Source organism: Triturus cristatus, chromosome 11 (assembly GCF_964204655.1).
Source record: "Triturus cristatus chromosome 11, aTriCri1.1, whole genome shotgun sequence".
Classification (NCBI taxonomy): Eukaryota; Metazoa; Chordata; class Amphibia; order Caudata; family Salamandridae; genus Triturus; species Triturus cristatus.
In genome coordinates this window covers 422,650,388-422,664,626 of record NC_140594.1, presented here as the reverse complement: position 1 = coordinate 422,664,626, position 14,239 = coordinate 422,650,388, and positions in this window count along the sequence as shown.

The window sequence follows — 14,239 nt, the reverse complement described above, 5'->3', positions numbered from 1 at the left end:
ATTGATGCATTTCCATAGGTGTGAGCCTGAGTAATAAAGGTGTTCCTCAGCCTCCAAGGTGCCTCATCTCTGTCAATGCAGGTCTCTTGCCACTGTGCATGCACCATCTCTGGCATGGTTGTCAAGGATTGTGCATATGAGTCTATGTGTAGATTAGCAACCTGCATGCTGTTCTACATGTATTTGATTCTCTATTGTGCATGACGTCCATGGCTGTGTACGTGTTTTGGTATGTTGGTCCCCACAACAGGCCATCAACACCTTCTGGGGTGTGTTTCCTGTGCGCAGCTTGGCCTTCAGTTTCATGATCCGGTGTCAGTCATCTTTGGGGATTGTGCATCCTTTGTCTCTGGGTGTGCCATTGAAAACCGGTCACTCCTTCCTTGACATACACCTATTTCAGTAGTCCTTTCTGACATCCTAGTCTTTGTGTGGAAATTGTGGCATAGTTCCCAGGACATGCCGCCTGCTGTTGCAGCCACTGCAGCAAGGGCACACGAAGTTTCCTGATTTGGCAACACACACACATCAAAGATGCTCCTCCCTTCCTCCATCAACCCATTCATTTGGCTGTCATCAGCTTGTCTGTGCCACAGTTGCGGCCACGCCGTCCCAAAGGCTGGACCGTCTGCACATGCAACGTGCACATTGCACGAGCCTCATGTTCTTGCATGACCCACATCACACTACAGTCTGATGTTGCAGCCACCCTCCAAGCAATGTCCATCCACACATCTGCCGCCAGCTCTCAGGCATACACTAAGCGCACACACAACACCTTTGCATGATGAGTGTGCAACTCCGACTGCCTACACAGTGCTGTCACACCCACCAGGTCATGTCCCTCCTACTCCCCACCGGCTCTGTACCCCGGCAAGGACATGGGAGTGGGACTCAAGGCTTCTGCGTGTAGTATGCTGTCATTGTGAGGCACATGGCACAGGTATCATCTGTCAGCGTGTCAAACTACAATGTGTCCAGGACCCCCCTCTCCACCATCACATGCGCACACAACCTCATCATCAACTCATATGCCATTGACAGCCAGGTGCTCCTCACCCTCACCAAGGGCGCAGACATTGCCAGTTCCAATATTCTAGATTGCATGAGATCCATTGATGAATGGCAGAACAGCAGCCTCCTGAGGCTGGACTTGTACAGGACTGAGGTCAACATCTGAGGATTGTCCCCTTACAGCTGGGTCAACTGCTTGTGTCCCACCCGCAGAAGCCCTGCACAAGCACCCAGTGTCCATGCACACAAGATGGTGTGCATCATGGATTGCTTGCTCACATTTGCCATGGTAATCACCAGCATCTGTGCCTCAGACTGCAACACCCTCTGCATTATGCACATGATCTCCAGATAGATCCACTCCAAGGAAAGACGGACCATCCCCCAGGTCCACGACAACATCCGTGTCAAATACTGCCCTGCCCTCTATGGGGCAGCCACATCCAAACTCCCAGGACACTTGTCCACATCCAGGCTGCATCTGCACACCTCAGCTGCAACATCCCGCGCCCCAGCCACATCACCGTCCACCAGAGATAGCTGCAATGGATCACTGTGTGCTGCAGGATGACCTTCAGACTCCCCACCCACACTCAGGAGGCAGGCCACAACCCCGACCCAACACCAACCTTGTACCACTGTCATCCGAGACTCCATAGTGCCATCTCCGTGCATCCAACCTTGACCTGGCCACCATTCTTCAGATCCACCGTACTCCAGCATGCAGGACATAGTTCTCCCACCTGGGAACACATACCTGGGACTCCCTCCCCGGGAACCTCCAAATGAGGCATGACCTCTACGCCTTAATGGTACTCTTCCAAATAGGTCTGTCGGCACAGTATTGCATGCATACCCTCAGCAGCTTGAGGCCATCACAGGTGAGTATTGTGCTCCATGTCTGCATTGAATGATACATTGTGACCCATGTGTGTCCTGTACCAGACTCCGATCCCAGGGTATGGATGTGTGGAGTTAGTTCAACACTCTGGCATAGTTTGACATTTACACACACATATGTTGGGGAATAATGCCAAATGACAGCAACATCTCATGACAAAATTAAGTATTTATTTTTAGTGGGGTAAGTCTTTTGGTAGATGAAGTAAGGTGCTCTACCGGGTGCATAGAATCCGAAGTTCACAGGGGGAGATGGCATGCTTGTCAGTTGGAGTCATCAGAGTCCAGACCACAGTGTTGGTCATCATTAGTCAGACTGTGACCAGCAAGTCCATGTGGCAGAGAATGTCATTGGGTGAGGTGGTGCTGTTGCGTCAGAGGGCCAGGTGCCAGGCCAGGTGACCTGGGAGATGTGGACTCTCACGGTCTTTTCCGTGGACGACCCACCTTCATCCGGGGACCCTCAGATGCAGGCCTTGACGATGTCTGTGATGCTCCGTCAGACGAATCCTCCTCCTCCCTCCCTGTGGCTGGTGCCACAGGGAGGGTTGCCCATGTTGTCGGCAATCCGACGGAGTGAACGGCTCATGTCCGTTTGCACCGCCAGGAGCTCAGCCAGTCATGCCTCCATCCGTCCTTGGTGTTGTTGTTGACTGGCATGTTGCTCGGCCTGCAGGTTCTTCATCTCGTCGAGGGTCCCTTTCATATCTGTGATTCTCGACACTACCTGGCTGATGCCCCTGGTGTCACGCCGGTATGTGTCCAGGATGTGGCGTATGTGTGACATACCGGTTCCCTCAGCTGGCTGGTCAGGTTCGTGCCTCCGCCTGCCTCCACTCCCACCACCCCTGCCCACACGAGCCTGGCCTGCCGTTGTGGGCACATCGGGTCTACGGGACCCCTGAGGGATGGCATTATCGGGGTTGTCTGCCTCCTCCTGGGTGCCCGGAGAACCTTGTCCCTCCTGGTCAGACTGGCTGTGTTGTTCAGTGCGAGCAGGGCTCCTGGGTGTCTCCTGGGATGTGGCAGGAATGGGGGTGGTGGTTGGCACAGATGTACCTGACGCAGGTGCTGCAGGGGCTTGGGCACCAGAGGGGCCAGGTTGGTCGGGGTCATCCACGGAGTGGTGAGAGTCGTCACTGCTGGTGGGATCATCTTCACGCTGAGCCTGGGACTGTGATTGTTCCCCCCCATTGTTGGGGGGAGGTCGATGACGTTGCCCTGTGTGTGAGAGAGAGACAATGTTAATGCTGTTTCATGCCACATCCATGTCTCATACATATTCAAGTTGTCACAGATCCTCCAGGTAGTTGGATGTGCCTAGCATTCCTCTCAATGTCCTCTTGGGGATGGGTATGTTGCGGGGGACAGTTTGGTATGTTTTCCTGAGTGTTTGACCAGTAGAATTTTGGCTCGGATGCTTATTTGGCGATGGATTGGTCTTGTTGTGTCACATGTCTATTTTGAGAGTGGGTAAATCCGTTGCCTGCCCCGGGGGTGTGTGCTTGTGTGAGGGGGGGGGGTGTGACCGGTCCTGCTGTTGGGTGTAGTGTGATTTGTCATTGGGTCTCCCAGGTGATGTGTCTGTCCCCTCATGGTGCATGCTGGCATGACAGTGAGTTTGAGTGCCTGTGCTAGATATCTGAGCTTGTGTAGTTGGTGTTTGAGTGTATAGTGGTCACAGAAGGGCCTTGTGCTGCATACAGCAGGGCCAAGTGTCAGCTACCTTGTCATTACTTTGACAGTCCCTGTGCATTGGGCATGGTGCATGGGTATGTACCTAGGCCATATGGGCTGAGGGCATTGGTGTCTGCTTCGGAGTTGCACAATGTGTTGTGTGAGCCCCACCCTCCCAGCATCTCGGACATCCAGTCTTGGCTTTCTGGTTGGTGTGGCCTGGGACATGGCATTGCCTTTATTTGTGAATGGGGCATGGAGACGTTAGTGGCATGAGCGTGGTTTTAGAGTGTGGTTGTGTGCGGTGAGGGCTTGGGGGAAGTTGCGTGCATTTGTTGTATTTGTGGTGTGGATGGCATTCCCCCCATGTTACGTGAGTTGTTTGTGTACTCACCAGGCTCTGCGACTCCTTCGACTCCGTGTACTCCCACCGGCGGAAGCATGGCCATCACCTTCTCCTCCCAAGGATGGTAATGTACGGGTCTGCGGGGCAGCCCGCCTCCAGTGATGTTACTCTGGGCGTATTCCTCGTTCATTTTCCTCTTGACTGCCCTGCGCAGATCGTACCACCTGGCTTGGCATTCATGCCTGGTCCTTCGGATGGGCGCAACAGCATTCACCTTATCGACGATCCTCTGCCACAGGCTTGTTTTTTGGGCTATGCTGGTCTGTCTGACCAATGTTCCAAACAGCTGTGGCTCGAATCTGATGACTTTGTTGACGAGGAGGTCCAGCTCCGCCCTTGTGAACTTTGGATTCTTGTCTGTGGAAATGGTGTGGGGTGTGGGTGTGGATGGTTGTGGGTGTGTGGGTGTGAATGTGACAGTGTGTGTGTGAATGTGAAGAGGGGGTGTTTGTGAATGAGGTTGTGTGAAGGTGTGTAAGTGAAGGTGTAGTTAAGGTGTAAGTAAGGTGCAGTTGTTTGTCTGTGGGGTCTGTCAGCAGTGGGTCTGTTGCAAAGGCTCATGGGTTGTGTGTGTGGGCCCTTTTTATTGGTCCATTTGTGGGTGTGGCTGGGTTTGAATTTGTGGTGGGTGTGTTATAAGCGGTGGTTGTGATTTAGGGCCTCTGCCTGTTTGGATGTGCCAGGTCAGTCATAGAGATGTATTTTGTCATGTTGACGTGTTTTGTGGTGTTGTGCGAGTCGAATTGACCCTCCTTGTGCTGTTTTACAGTGTCCTGGTTCTGTACGAGTCTTTTTCGCGTAGGTAAGGTCCGTACATACGCGATACTGGGTGAGGGTGATGGGGTACGGTGTTGGGGTATGGTGCGTACAAGTACGGGGCTGGGGTATGAGCCTGGGGTGCGTCGCGTACAGGTGGGGGGCTGTGCTATGGTGTTGGGGTACGGTGTGTACAGGTGCGGGGCTGTGCTACAGTGTTGGGGTACGGTGCGTACAGGTGCGGGGCTGTGCTACGGTGTTGGGGTACGGTGCATACAGGTGCGGGCCTGTGCTACGGTGTTGGGATACCGTGCGTACAGGTACAGGGCTGGGCTACGGTGTTGGGGTACGGTGTGAACAGGTGCGGGGCTGTGCTATGGTGTTGGGGTACGGTGCGTACAGGTGCGGGGATGTGCTAAGGTGTTGGGTTACGGTGCGTACAGGTGCGGGCCTGTGCTACAGTGTTGGGGTAGGGTGCGTACAGGTACGGGGCTGGGCTACGGTGTTGGGGTACGGTGCGTACAGGTACGGGGCTGGGAGACGGGCCTGGGGTGCAGCGCGTACAGGTGGGGGGCTGGGGTACGGTCCTGGGGTACGGGGCGTACAGGTGTGGGGCTGGGAGACGGGCCTGTGGTGTGGCGCGTACAGGTGTGGGTCTGTGCTACGGTGTTGGGGTACGGTGCGGAGGGGGGTACGGTGCTGACATACGGGGGTACGGTGCTGACATGTGCGGGGGAGGGGGGCTGTACGACTCGTATCCGGGCACAAGTTTACCCATGTACATGTAGGCTACAGCGTTCGCTCCGTACGGGGCCTTTTACATGCGGTTGTGTATTCGGACGGGCAGTACGGATCGTACTTGCGCGCTCGGACTTCTGTTTTAAGATTTGCACATAAAAATGTCCGGCTCCCTATCGGACACTTTTCCCGACGCTATTCGGACGTAAAAATTTACGGCTCCCTCTCGGACCATTTTCCCGACGCAATTCGTATGTATTTTTCACAAACGAATCGTACTTCGCAGTTTGTACGGTACTTGTACGATTCGTACGTGAAAATATACGGATACGAGTCGTACACAATTTTTTTTTCCCGGATCGGAATCGGCACCTAAATGTTTAATTCATTTTTTAACAGTTTAATTTTGAGTGTGGGTTGTGGGAATAATAGGTGTAAAGGGTTGGAAGTTAATTACATTTTCTGTGTTTTAATTTGTTTTTTAAATAATAATATTTGTTTAATTGATAATTAATTATGTTAATTATCAATTATGTGGGTTGTGAGTTGTGTGGTGTTATAGGGTAGGAAGTAAATAGACTAAATTTATGTAATAATTAATGTTTTTGTTAATAAATAACTTCTAAATAAAAATATTTATTTGTTTGAAAATATTTTTTTTCTTTTATTTAATATAATATTTGTGGGTATTTGTGATATGTATTTAATATTATAATCTATTTTTTATTTATTTGTAATGGTAAATATATTTTTATTTTTAACATATTTATATATTTTATTTTGTTGATGATATTTTGTTTGTTTTTCCTTTTGAACTGACTCGAGTGAGAGTAGTCAATTTTACCCCTTCGCAATCCATGACTGGAGCGGGAAAAGTACATATTGTGCCTCCGCTATCCAACACTTTCCCTATTGATGCACTGACTGGAGTGGGAATAGTACATTTTATCCCTCCACTATCCAAAACTTTCCCTACTGTTGCACTCACTGGAGTGGAAATAGTAAATTGTATCCCTCCGCTATCCAACACTTTCCTTACTGTTGCACTCACAGGAGTAGGAAATAATAATTTTGACCCCTTCGCTATCCAACACATTCCCTACTGTTGCACTCACTGGAGTGGTAATAGTAATTGTTACCCCTCTGCTATCCAACACTTTCCCTACTGTTGCCCTCACTGGAGTGGGAATAGTAAATTTTAAATGTATGACGTTACAATGCATACATTTGCAATGCATGCCTTTACAACGCAGTTTTTATATCGCAATATCCTTTACAACGCATTCTTTTACATCGCCTGCCATTACATCGCATTTTCAGAAACTACCTTTACAACGCATTCCATTACATCGCATTTTACCTTTACAACGCATACCATTACAATGCATACAATTACATCGCATTTAAGGTAAGTGTTGGATAGTATAGTGTAATAATTACTATTAGTGAGTGCAACAGTAGGGTAAGTGTTGGATAGTGTAGGGGTAAAAAATAGTATTCTAACTCCAGTGAGTGCAACAGCAGGTTAAGTGTTGGATAGTGTAAGGGTACTATGCGTTGTAATGGTATGCATTGTAATGACATGCGTTGTAATGACATGCAATGTAAAGGATGTTGCGATGTAATGACTGCTATGTAAAGGTAGTGCAATGTAATGACTGCATTGTAAAGGTTGTTTTCCGTAAATTTTACCCCTCCACTATCCAACACTTTCCCTACTGTTGCACTCACTGGAGTTGCAAAAGTATTTTTAACCCCCCTGTAATCCAACACTTTCCCTACTGTTGCACTCATTGGAGTGAAAATAGTCATTTCTATCCCTCCACTGTCCAACTCTTTCCCTACTGTTGCACTGACTGGAGTGGGAATAGTAATTTTTACACCTCTGCTATGCAACACTTTCCCTACCTTTGCACTCATTGGTGTAAGAATAGTAATTGTTATCCCTCTGCTATCCAATACTTTCCCTACTGTTGCACTCACTGGAGTGGGAATTGTAATTTTCACCCCTCCGCTATCCAACACTTTCCCTACTGTTGTACTCATTGGACTGGAAATAGTTATTTTTACCCCTCTGCTATCTAACACTTTCCCTACTGTTGCACTCACTGGAGTGGGAATAGTAAATTTTATCCCTCCGCTATTCAACACTTTCCCTACTGTTGCACACACTGAAGTGGGAATAGTAATTTTTACCCCACCACTATCCAACACTTTTCCTACTGTTGTACTCATTGGAGTGGGATAGTAATTTTTACCTCTACGCTATCCAACACTTCCCCTACTGTTGCACTCACTGGAGTGGCAATAGTAAATTTTATCCCTCTGCTATCCAACATTTTCCCTACTGTTGCACTTACTGGAGTGAGGATAGTAATTTTTACCCCTCCACTATCCAACACTTTCCCTACTGTTGCACTCACTGGAGTGGGAATAGTACATTTTATACCTCCGCTATCCAACACTTTCCCTACTGCTGCACTCACTGGAGTGGGAATAGTAATTTTTACCATTCCACTATCCAACACTTTCCCTACTGTTGCACTCATTGGAGTGGGATAGTAAATTTTACCTCTACGCTATCCAACACTTTCCCTACTGTTGCACTCACTGGAGTGGGAATAGAACGTTTTATCCCTCCGCTACCCAACACTTTCCCTACTGTTGCACTCACTGGGGTGGGAATTGTAATTTTCACCCCTCCGCTATCCAACACTTTACCTACTGTTGTACTCATTGGACTGGAAATAGTTATTTTTACCCCTCTGCTATCTAACACTTTCCCTACTGTTGCACTCACTGGAGTGGGAATAGTAAATGTTATCCCTCCGCTATTCAACACTTTCCCTACTGTTGCACACACTGAAGTGGAAATAGTAATTTTTACCCCACCACTATCCAACACTTTTCCTACTGTTGCACTCATTGGAGTGGGATGGTAATTTTTACCTCTACGCTATCCTACTGTTGCACTCACTGGAGTGGGAATAGTAAATTTTATCCCTCCGCTATCCAACACTTTCCCTACTGTTGCACTTACTGGAGTGGGAATAGAAAATTTTATACCTCCGCTATCCAACACTTTCCCTACTGCTGCACTCACTGGAGTGGGAATAGTAATTTTTACCATTCCACTATCCAACACTTTCATTACTGTTGCACTCATTGGAGTGGGATAGTAATTTTTACCTCTACGCTATCCAACACTTTCCCTACTGTTGCACTCACTGGAGTGGGAATAGAAAGTTTTATCCCTCCGCTATTCAACACTTTCCCTACTGTTGCACTCACTGAAGTGGGAATAGTAATTTTTACCCCACCACTATCCAACACTTTTCCTACTGTTGCACTCATTGGAGTGGGATAGTAATTTTTACCTCTACGCTATCCAACACTTCCCCTACTGTTGCACTCACTGGAGTGGGTATAGTAAATTTTATCCCTCCGCTATCCAACATTTTCCCTATTGTTGCACTTACTGGAGTGAGAATAGTAATTTTTATACCTCCGCTATCCAACACTTTCCCTACTGCTGCACTCACTGGAGTGGGAATAGTAATTTTTACCATACCCCTGTCCAACACTTTCCCTGCTGTTGCACTCTTTGGAGTGGGATAGTAAATTTTACCTCTACGCTATCCAACACTTTCCCTTCTGTTGCACTCACTGGAGTGGGAATAGAATGTTTTATCCCTCCGCTATCCAACACTTCCCCTACTTTTGCACTCACTGGAGTGGGAATAGTACATTTTATCCCTTCACTATCCACCACTTTCCCTACTGTTGCACTCACTGGAGTTGGAAAAGTAATTCTTACCCCTCTGTAATCCAACACTTTTCCTACTGTTGCACTCATTGGAGTCGAAATTGTAATTTTTATCCCTCCGCTATCCAACACTTTCCGTAATGTTGCACTGACTGGAGTGGGAATAGTAATTTTTACCCCTCCTTCTATCCAACACTTTCCCTACCTTTGCACTCATTGGAGTGAGAATAGTAATTTTTATCTCTCTGTTATCCAACACTTTCTCTACTGTTGCACTCACTGGAGTGAAAATAGTAAATGTTATCCCTCCGCTATCCAACACTTTCCCTACTGTTGCACTCACTGGAGTGGGATTAGTAATTTTCACCCCTCCGCTACCCAACACTTTGCCTACTGTTGCACTCATTGGAGTGGGAGAGTAATTTTTATCTTTGCGCTATCCAACACTGTCCCTACGGTTGCACTCAGTGGAGTGGGAATAGTACATGTTATCCCTCCGCTATCCAACATTATCCCTACTGTTGCACTAACTGGTGTGGGAATAGTAATTTTTACCCCTCGCTATCCAACACTTTCCCTACTGTTGCACTTATTGGAGTGCGAATGGTAATTTTTGCCCCTCCGCTAGCCAACACTTTCCTACTGTTGTACTCACTGGAGTTATGTTATGTTATGTTACTGGGCACTTGTAAAACACACGGCTACTCCATGGAGTGGGAAATATAAGTTTAAAGATTTTTAAATTGTTTGTTTTAATTTATAATAGAATATTTTTTTTAATAGATTTTATGTTATTGCTATATGTATATATATAATTTTGTTTTTATTTGGTAATTCTTTATATAATTTAAAAATTATAAATTACATTAAAATTATTAGCTTAATAATTGTTTTAAAGTAAATATATATACACATGTATTATTTATTATATATGTTTGTTTACATTTTTTAAATTAAGTTTATTTGTTATATTTGTTCAAATGTATATTAAATCTAAGTAATTGTTTTAAAATTAATTTTATTCTTTAATATATTTAATATTTATTAATTTATTTCATATATATAAAAAACGATATTTTGTACAACTATATTTAAGACATCAATATTTTTTCTCTCGATATTTTTGTACTTACTATTATAAGTATAGGATGTAGATATTTTTGACATTGATATTTTGGTCACAATATTTTTGTATGGGGATATTTTGGGTATCGATATTTTGTCAGTGTACCTGTGATCAGCAGTAGTGAACAGGACCTTTTGATCCTATTAAAAAGTTCCGGTGCTGTGTGCTTAGCTCACCCTTAGCCTACATCAGGTAAGATTTACATTGCTGAGCACCACAGGAGTCAGTGGCGTAACACAGGACCCCGCAGCCCCCCAGTGCGGGGGGCCCCCTCAGCACAGTACTCTGGCAAGAGAGCTCCCAATTTAGTCCATAGGGGAGCCCTCTACGTAAATTGCAGGGGGGTCCCCTCAAGTTTCGTAAAGCTAGTGGCAGGAGTAGTGTCTCTGCATTGGTTATATGTGTCCCTGGGAAGGGTACAGTACAAGGATGGAGCAGTACTATGCAGTGCATGTATGGTTATTACATGAGCGGACTACCACGCTAGCTAATTACAGCTGGCTGAACTACGTGGGCGGTATTGTTAATTTGCACAGTTCTTAAATTGCACAATTTTAAACTTTTTAAAACCCACCTTCGTGGACTGTTTTTACCAGGGCATGTATTCAAGGCTCTCTGGAGGCTTCCTTCCCCCGCTCTCCAGCCCACCATGGGATTCTTCCCGATTGCTGTGGAGAGGGCTTCGGGAGAGGAAGAGAGTCCTGACCACTTCCGGTGCACCACAGGGTGATGGTCTACTGGTTCAGGTTACTCTTAGTATTTAAACTCGATGGCACCGGTGACACGCAGCGGACCACCATGCTAGCTAATTACAGCTAGCTGAACTACATGGGTGGTATTGTTAATTTTCACAGTTCTTAAATTGCACAATTTTAATCTTTTTAAAACTCACCTTCGCTAACAGTTTTTACCAGGGCACGTTTTTAAGGCTCTCAAGAGGTTCTCTTCCCCCGCTCTCCGGTCCACCACGGGATTCTTCCCGATTGCTGTGGAGAGAGCATCGAGAGAGGAAGAGAGGCCTGACCACTTCAGGTGCACCACATGGTGACAGTCTAGTGGTTCAGGTTACTCTCAGTATTTAAACTCGATGGCACCGCTGACGTGCAGAGTGGGCGCGCCAGAGGCGTACCTAAGTCAAGCCCGTCTGTGCCCGTCCACGCACGGACCGCGCTCAGTGCCAGCCACTCTGGCTAATTTATTCTTCAACCACTGCAATATTCATGAGGGGAGCTGAACCAGATTCTAGACACAGACTCTTATTGCCCTGGCCCGACTTTCGAACCTGGGAACCATCTGGGCCTGAGATCCTTCCCTCTCTGTCAACTTTGTTTGACTGACCGTAAAACTAAGGGCACACCCCCTCCAAAACAGCACACACTCCACGTGGCTCAAATTCCATAACCCTTGATCTTACCTCACTAGGGAAGGACACGTTTAAAGCAGTACTTGTCAATGCAAGGTCGCTGTAAAAAAATGCACTGGCCTTCTCTGAATTTATAGATTCCCAGGGTCTGTGCCTAGCATTCGACCCTGAAACTTGGGTAGACGCCAGATTTCATCATGGCCACACCTACAGGATTTGCCATCTCCAGACTAGATCGCCCTCATAAAAGGGGCGGGGGCTTGCTGTCATCTTTAAGGAACAGCTGAAAGTCTCCTTTGAACCCATTCAAGCCACCACTAACTGCGAAGCACTGATCTTTAAGATTACCTTGACCAGCTGGTACCACTTTAATGGGGTGCTTCTCTATAGACCCCCAGGTCAGACTGCTACTTTTTTATATAACAGCAATCAGCTGTTAGACATTAAAGTCCTTTTTCCTGATTTCACCATCTTAGGGGACTTTAATCTTCATCTCGAAAATGCAGCATCTAAAGATGCAGCTGCTCTCATTGACATTATGGGTAGTGTCGGCCTCACACAATTAGCGGATAGTCCTACTCATAAGGCAGGTCATGCCTTAGATGGCATTTTCTCTGACAACTCTTATGTTACAATTCTCTCGATCATTCCTCTAACTTGGTCCGACCACTCAGCCATGATGTTCAGTATCTTTCCAGATGTGACAACTGAACCAGGGTCGCCTCTCCTGCCCAAACTTAGGAAACGCCCCTGGCATAAAGTCACCACAGAAATCTTTACAAGCCACCTACACCTCTCTAAACAGAGCTTCCAGTGGACCTGAATGAGGCCACAAATACCTACCGCAACTGGATCACTGACACTCTCGACACCATTGCGCCCCTAAAATTACAACTAATGAAAGGACTTGCCCTTCCGAGCCATGGTTCGACGACAGCCTGATACTACTTAAGCAAGTCTGTTGAAGGCTGGAAAGGAAATGGCGCATGCATTATGTTCACGACGATAAGATCACCTACAAAAAAGCTATTGCAGATTACAAAGAAAAATCTTAACAAAAAAAAACATTACTACTCAGCGCATCCCGTAACTCCACCAAAGAACTCTTTTCTACAGTGCAGAAATTGAGTAAACTTCCTGGTTAGAAAAATACAGGAGTAGACTAAGATTTTTGCAACCGGCTAGCAGACTCCTTTCAAGCCAAAGTTAAAACAGTCTTGTGCTTATTTCTATCCACCCACCAGGGAACGGGAGGGCATTCAAATGGTCCCCCCTCCACCACGACAGAGGGTCCAAGTGGTGAAGGCATGCCAGCAGCTACCAGCCCATGTCTCTATGCTTTTAACACCCTCTCGGAAACACAGGTCATGGCAATTCTTAACCAGACGAGATCAGGTTACCCTGGGACCCTTGCCCCCCGAAAATCCTCCACCTGGCCCTGGGGGTTACAACTAGCTACCTTACAGACATCTTCAACTGTATTTTCTCCAATGGGTATTTTCCGATACCATGGAAGAAGGCATCTATCCTCCCACTCCTGAAAAAACCTAACCTGGATAATACAGATCCAAGCAATTACAGGCCTGTCTCTCAACTACCTCTCCCAGCCAAGGTCGTAGAGAAGGCCATGATTATAGAACTCACCCAGTTTATTAAGGATAACAATCTCCTAGACAGCGCCCAATATGGTTTTAGAAGTCAACACTGCACTGAGCTGGCTCTGATTAATGTGTCGGAGGAAATAAGAGAGGTCCTGGACAAGGGTGGGAAGATTGCCCTGATCCTCTTAGACCTCTCGGCGGCATTCGACACGGTGGATCATGATCTCCTAATAAACCAACTGTTTTCTGTTCTCTGTGAGCAACGAGTGGAGCTTGGCGGACACACATCGTCCTGGTGCACCTTTCCATGCGGGGTGCCACAAGGCTCCTCGTTGAGCACCACACTTTTTAATTTATACAATGCCCCCCTCTGCTCTCTCATAAGGTCTTTCGGCTTCAAGACAGTGTTGTATGCCGATGAGACACAAATCATAGCGTCCTTTTCAGGTAGGACTCAACGAACACTGCTTGGAGATTTCAGGACTGTATGTGCAAAGTTGGGCATTGGATGTCCCAAAACTGCTTGAGGTTTAACAAAGGCAAAACTGAAGTACTTTTACTTGGGTGGGACACCTTCTTTTGACAACCTAGCAGGTGGCCTCAGGAAATGAGAGAGATCCCTACTCCCATCTCCAAGGTGAAAAACCTAGGAGTCTACTATGACACAAAGCTGTCCTTCGAGGGGCAAATCAATGCAATCACCTCCGCATATTTTTACATGATTAAAACTATCAGGAAAATTCTCCCCTATATCCCGTCAGAACTCCAGAAAAAGGTAGTTACAGCCTTGATCCTGTCTAGAATAGATTATTGTAGTGGGCTGTTCCTCAACATACAGTCACGCCTCGTCAACAAAATGCAAGTCCTCCAAAATACAGCAGCTCGCCTACTA